Source organism: Malus sylvestris, chromosome 13 (assembly GCF_916048215.2).
Source record: "Malus sylvestris chromosome 13, drMalSylv7.2, whole genome shotgun sequence".
NCBI classification, from domain to species: Eukaryota; Viridiplantae; Streptophyta; class Magnoliopsida; order Rosales; family Rosaceae; genus Malus; species Malus sylvestris.
In genome coordinates, this window is record NC_062272.1 from 30,297,699 (window position 1) to 30,305,098 (window position 7,400).

Consider the following 7,400-nt stretch of genomic DNA (forward strand, 5'->3'; position numbering starts at 1 on the left):
AGGAAAGCTAAGCCTAAAAGTTTCCATTTTGGGTTGATCTTTCCTAAATCGGAATTGGCAACCAAAGTTTCTAAAGTTGGAAGTTTCTATTCTTGGAGGTTTCCATTTTCGTGAGTTTCTATTCTCGGTTTTGGGCTTTTGGATGACCCATCCTTAACTCTTGGACCTATGCCGTACCTAAACCCTAACCCTAGCCCATTGTTTCAGCCGCACCTAGGCCTTGTTCACATGCAAAAATCTGATTGGAAATCCCTAAGCCTATGCCGCACCTTTCCATCCAAAAAGCCCTATTTTACAAACCTTAACCCTAGCCCATTGTTCTAATCTGAATTGCTAGGGTTTTTAAGTGCCTATATATATATATTTCTACACCCTAGCCGCACTTCTTCTTCCCTCTCCATAAAAATCAGAAAACTACATCCCTTTCCCCACCTTGCCGCAGCCACCATCACCCAAATCCCTTCCTTGCCGCAGCCATTCATCCATTCCAGCCACCATCCTCCACCTTTAGACACCATTCCACACCTCCATAACTCTTTCCCACACCTTGCCGCACCACCCTACCATCCTAACTCCCTTCTAAAAAACCAAAAACACATCCAGAAACTCCATTCACGCCAGAACCTGTCCCTCACCTTTGCCGAGCCCAACCTACACCCAAATCCATATTCTCTGACCCCAAACCTTCCTAGCCGTGCCCTACACCTATCCTAGATAGTTTTCCACCATCCTCCCTCATCCAAAGTCATCCAAACCCATCCAAAAACCCCCTAAACCAACTCTGCCGCAACAAGGAGAAGAAGAAAGAGGAGCTTTCTGTGCAGAATTCAAAGTGGACTTCTTTGGCATTTTAGGTGTAATCTTTCTTATGTCTTCGATGTTTCAATTCAATAAACGTTGTGTTGTGAGTATGAGGAACTAAACCCCCTTAGTTGGGGGGTGATTCGAAACCATGTACATGCTTGCAATTTGATTCGATTACATTCAGTTGTTATTTCATAAGTTGTGGATTCAATTCGTTCATCTATTTGATTGATACTTATTTATGTATGTTGATTGAGAGTGCACGCTTAGTTTTCATGCATGAATATGATGCTAGATTATGAGGGAGTTTCACCTAATAGTTATAATCTTATAATCACAAGTAGTGAAGATCGCTTGAAAACGATCGCGTTGAATGAATTCTTAGCATAAGTTTCATGCAATTCATAGTAACAAATGCTTCGTCAATGCTTATGTTTTTCATAGAACGTAATGATTCTTGCTTGTATCTCTATTATGCAATTCATGTAGGGAACTTGTAGGGAATGTTTTGAGTTGTCGTATGCAATCATCCAACTTGATAAATTCTGGAAAAACTGAGGGTTAATTAGTGCAATTCACGGTTAACTTGGGGCGTTGAGTATTCATAGTTTATCGGAAGAACAACTGAAAATCGTTTTGTTTGCAAGTGTGACATGTGTGGAGAAGAACCTCCTAACTAGCCTTTTATCCATCTATTTCACCAAAATCGTTTTTACAATCTGTTTAGTTTCAAGTTTCTGTTTTGTGTTAAATTTTCGTCCAAAACAAATCCCCCTTTTATTTGAAGTCTTAGATTAGTTAGAAAGTGTTTTGATTTGTGTTTCTAAGTATTTTGATTCAAGTTTTCATCAAATTTCGTCCAAATTAGTGTAGGTGCTCAAAACTGCCCAGAAAGTGGCTTTTAGGCAGTTTTGAGCCTTCTAGTTGCTGTTTTAAGTTTTAGGTTTGTTTAAGTGTTTTAACTTTTAGTTTTGCATTCTTTGAGTCTAGTTTAGTGTTTTTAACTTTGTTTTTGAGTGTTTAAGTCAGTTTCCAAGCGTTTAGCAATCCCTCCTAATCCCCGGTCTAGAACGATCCCTACTTACATCTTTGCTACAATTTGACAAAAAGAGGGTTTAATTTGTGTGCTTAATCTATTTCGCATCATTTTATGGGTCCTTTTCCTTCATCTTTTGGTTTCATTTACATATTACTTGCCGTTGATTATGTTTCAAAGTGGGTGGAAGCAAAAGCCACTCGAACTAACGATTCTAAAGTTGTGGCAGATTTTGTGAAAACTAATATTTTTTCTAGATTTGGGATGCCTAGGGTGTTAATAAGTGATGGAGGGTCTCATTTTTGCAACTGTACCATTGAGGCATTACTCAAGAAGTACCAAGTGACACATAAGGTTTCCACACCTTACCACCCCCAAACCAATGGCCAAGCTAAGGTGTCTAATCGTGAGATCAAACAGATTTTGGAGAAGACCATTGGGCCAAATAGAAAAGATTGGAGCTTACGGTTGGATGATGCACTATGGGCGTATCGAACGGCTTACAAAACCCCCATTGGTATGTCTCCTTTTCGGCTTGTGTATGGCAAGCCTTCCCATCTTCCCGTGGAATTAGAACATAGAGCTCATTGGGCCATCAAGACCTTCAATTTGAATGTGGACCACGCCGGAATTCATCGAAAGCTTCAATTGAGTGAACTTGATGAGTTAAGGCATGAAGCTTATGAGAATGCTAGAATTTACAAAGAGAAGACCACGGCATTCCATGATAAGATGCTTTGAGGCAAGACTTTCACACTTGGGCAGAAAGTGTTGTTGTTCAACTCCCGTCTTCGTCTATTCCCTGGTAAGTTACGTTCCAAGTGGGTTGGCCCGTTTGTTGTTACTAATCTTTTTGTCCATGGTGCAGTCCAAATTAAGAGCTTGAGAACCGGGCAAGAATTCAAGGTGAATGGACATCGATTGAAGCCGTACTACGAGAACTTTGTGGAGCATGTTGTGGAGGAGATACCACTGCATGCCGTGGGTTCCAAGGAGGAGTAAAGATGTTCTCCGTCCGGCTGTACGGCGTTAAAGAAAGCGCTACGTGGGAGGCAACCCATGCATTCAACAAAGGAAAACTTAGGAATCACTCCAATTCCAGATTTGCGTTCCTAAAACCCTTCTCTTTGTTGATTCTTTCTAATCTGCCCAGTTTACTTGTTTAGTTGCTGTTTGTGTGTTTAATTTTGTTTGGTGTGATTTTATGCTTGGAACATTGAGGACAATGTTTGATTTAAGTGTGGGGGGGGGGTAACTAAGTGTTTTTGATGCAAATTCGTGGGATTTTATCACCCATAACTTCAAGTGTTGTTCCTTGCTATTTTTAAGTGTTTTTAGGCTATTTTGGTGTGTTTTAGTATGTGTTGTTCTAAAAATCCGAAAATCCTAGAAAAAAATTGAAAAATTGTTTTGAAAAAACCAAAAAGAGTTGTTTTTTTATTCGTTTTTGTGTGTTTGAGTCTTAGGGTACCTTCCAACACAATGATGAGGATTTGGTTTTTAATTGCATGGCTGTTAAAAAGAGTTATAAACATGGATGAAAGTTTGATTGACTCTTTGTTTATGCTTGGTTGTGGTTATAACTTATGAATTCACATGCAATCATAAAAAAAAAATTAGTTTTTGTAACATGCTTGAAGGAAGGAACTCAAACAAACGCTACAACCTTGTGAGACTTGAGCTTAAACGTTTATTTGGAGAGTTAAAATCTGTGCATTATTGTTTTCTAAAGTCGTTGCATGATCTCATTATTCCTTGCTTGGTTACTACTTAGAAGGCGTTTCATCATTTAGTTCCAAATGCTAGAACTCATGCCCATTTCATTCAAAGCATGTTATTGATTTGCATAACACATATTCAGGATGAAGTTGTGTAGTTACCACCACCAAAGCCAAACTGCCGTGTATCCCATATCATTTTATGTTTAAGTTTAACCCCTTCGAGCCTTGTTAGCCTACATTCTTTGTTAACCCACGTTATCCTCACCTAGCCTAGATTAGGACTGTCCACACCCTTGTTCTTAAAGAATAGTGAAGCATGACTTAGAGGGAATTCCTTTTGATTTTTGCAGAAAAACAAGTGTGGGGGAAGGATTTTCAAAGTGTGTTTTGTGTGCCAAAAGAAAGAAAAGGGCATAAATAAAAAAAGAGAAAAAAAAATTCGTGGAAAAAGAAAAGGAAGAAGAAAAGTGTGTGAAAAGATGTAAAAAAGAGTTCTAAAGTGTTGTTTGTTGAAGAAAGGGTCCAAAACATTGTATTCGGCCCTAAGTATTGCTTTATTCTTCCCTTTGTGTTCAAAGTTGATTTCTGCAATCTAAGTGAATTCTAAGTTCCAATTTCATTACTTTGCTTGCTATTGCTTTAAGAATGTTTGTTATCCCACCAATACCCCAAGCCCCGTTGCAACCCTTGACTTCAATCTTGAGTGTTATGTGTTTCAATTTGTGGAGTTTGAATTTGGTATGAGCATATGGTGTCACTGGTTCTCGCATCTAAGTAGTAGCATTCCATTCATGAGATCATATCTAAACATGCTTATTAACTCCAGAAATTGCTTTCTTTGTGATACATATATGTGAGCGTTCGTTTTCATATCTACATCAAGCTTCTCACATATAACTAGTATAGGGTGTGTAGTTAGAAAGTTTGAGTGAAAATTGAGTGCATATCTTGTAAGGAATTGAGCGAATTCTCTAAGGCATGTTACTACATCAAAAACATTGTTTTAATTGATTAATTGTGAACTAGTAAGTGGTGACTATGATTAAGTATGTGCTTAAGTGTAAAGATGACTAAAATCTATGGGGAATAACGATTTTTAACATGTCATGTGCATTGGAAATCCCTGAGGCAAATGTTGGAAGGTTTAGGTTGTGTTTTATTTGTTTTGTTTTGTTTTATTTCTTTGTTTTGCTCGAGGACTAGCAAAAGCTAAGTATGGGGGAATTTGATAGGAGCATATTTATGCGACTTAATTGGCTTGTTCTCATGCATTTACATTGTGTTTCTTTAGTTATTTTAGTGTTTAAAGTCACTTTTGTGTGTTTTCAGATTCCAAAGCCGATGTGTGCAAAATGATGTAATTTGGAGCCTTTTGGAGCAAAAGGAATGGATGAATTGAAGACTTGAAGAAATTAGGATTCCTAATCAACAAAGGATTCCTAAACAACGAAGGATTCCTAATTGACGAAGGATTCCTAATCAACGAAGGATTCCTAATTGAAGAAGGATTCCTAATCGAAGAAGGATTCCTAATCGACGAAGGATTCCTAATTGAAGATGGATTCCTAATCACATGAGGATTCCTAGAAGAACAAGGATTCCTACTCCAAGAAGGTTTCCTACTTTGGTTTGACCTTTCCTAAATGTTCCTAAGTTTTATCAACTTTGAAGGCATCCTAAGCATTCTAGGACATCAAATACACATCCCTTGCACATTGTGAACCCTTGCCGCACCCCCTTGGTATTTCCTTGATAGGAGCATATTTATGCGCCTTAGTTAGCTAGTTCTTATGCATCTTTGTTATGTTTTCTTCGTTAAAGTAGTCTTTTAAGCTATTTTCTTGTGTTTTCAGGTTTAGCGGACGTATTACATGAAATGATGCAATTTGGAGCTTTTGGAGCAAAAAGTGAGCTTGAATTGAAAAGGACATGCTTGGAACGCAAGGTTGGGATGGAATTGAAGAGTTGATGATTTGAGGTTTCCTACTTGAAGTAGGAAAGCTAAGCCTAAAAGTTTCCATTTTGGGTCGATCTTTCCTAAATCGGAATTGGCAACCAAAGTTTCTAAAAGTTGGAAGTTTCTATTCTTGGAGGTTTCCATTTTCGAGAGTTTCTATTCTTGGCGTTGGGCTTTTAGATGACCTAAACCCAAATTTCCTTGTGGACCTTCAACCCATGCCGAACCCTAGGGCCTAATCATCTAAAATCTGCCATGTTAAACCCTAGTCCATTTCTCCTAAACCCAAGCCGCACCTAACCCTAGCCCATTGTTAAAAATCTGATTTCATTAGGGTTTCTAAGTGCCTATATATACCACCCTTACACCCTAGCCGCATACATCTTCCCCTCTCCACAAAATCAGAAAAACATCCTCTCCCTCTCCATATTCAGAAATTCGTCAAAACCCTATTCCCCACTTTGCCGCAGCCTTCATCCATTCCAGCCACCATTCTCCACCTCTATACACCATCCTACACCTCCATACACCACCCACACACTTTGCCGAACCACCCTAACTCCCTTCTAAAAACCAAAAACACATCCAGCAACTCCATTCACGCCAGAACCTGTCCCTCACCTTTGCCGAGCCCAACCTACACCCAAATCCATATTTTCTGACCCCAAACCTTCCTAGCCGTGCCCTAAACCTATCCTAGATAGTTTTCCACCATTCTCCCTCATCCAAAGTCATCCAAAACCATCCAAAAACCCCTTAAACCAACTCTGCCGCAACAAGGAGAAGAAGAAAGAGGAGCTTTCTGTGCAGAATTCAAAGTGGACTTCTTTGGCATTTTAGGTGTAATCTTTCTTATGTCTTCGATGTTTCAATTCAATAAACTTTGTGTTGTGAGTATGAGGAACTAAACCCCCTTAGTTGGGGGGTGATTCGAAACCATGTACATGCTTGCAATTTGATTCGATTACATTCAGTTGTTATTTCATGAGTTATGGATTCAATTCGTTCATCTATTTGATTGATAACTTATTTGTGTATGTTGATTGAGAGTGCACGCTTAATTTTCATGCATGAATATGATGCTAGATTACGAGGGAGTTTCACCTAATAGTTACAATCTTATAATCACAAGTAGTGAAGATCGCTTGAAAACGATCGCGTTGAATGAATTCTTAGCATAAGTTTCATGCAATTCATAGTAACAAATGCTTCGTCAATGCTTATGTTTTTCATAGAACGTAATGATTCTTGCTTGTATCTCTATTATGCAATTCATGTAGGGAACTTGTAGGGAATGTTTTGAGTTGTCGTATGCAATCATCCAACTTGATAAATTCTGGAAAAACTGAGGGTTAATTAGTGCAATTCACGGTTAATTCGGGGCATTGAGTCTTTATAATTTATTGGAAGAACAACTGAAAATCGTTTTGTTTGCAAGTGTGACATGTGTGGAGAAGAACCTCCTAACTAGCCTTTTATCCATCTATTTCACCAAAATCGTTTTTACAATCTGTGTTAATTAAAGTTTCTGTTTTGTTTTCAATTTTCGTCCAAAACAATTCCCCCTTTATTTTGAAGTCTTAGATTCGTTAGAAAGTGTTTTGATTTGTGTTTCTAGGTGTTTTGATTCAAGTTTTCAACCAATTTCGTCCAGATTAGTGTAAGTGCTCAAAACTGCCCAGAAAGTGGTTTTTAGGCAGTTTTGAGTCTTCTAGTTGCTGTTTTGGTTTTTAGGGTTGTTTAAGTGTTTTAACTTTTAGTTTTGCATTCTTTGAGTCTAGTTTAGTGTTTTTAACTTTGTTTTTTAGTGTTTAAGTCAGTTTCCAAGCGTTTAGCAATCCCTCCTAATCCCCGGTCTAGAACGATCCCTACTTACATCTTT

At 38.3% G+C, this 7,400-nt stretch overlaps 1 long non-coding RNA gene across 1 annotated transcript; it reads left to right on the plus strand.

Moving 5' to 3' along the window:
• The first annotated feature begins 701 nt into the window (after positions 1 to 701).
• Positions 702 to 6,498, plus strand: LOC126597015 (uncharacterized). The gene is made up of 2 exons (XR_007614105.1): positions 702 to 854; positions 6,359 to 6,498. It is a non-coding gene; the product is annotated as an uncharacterized LOC126597015 (long non-coding RNA).
• Positions 6,499 to 7,400: the final 902 nt, after the last annotated feature.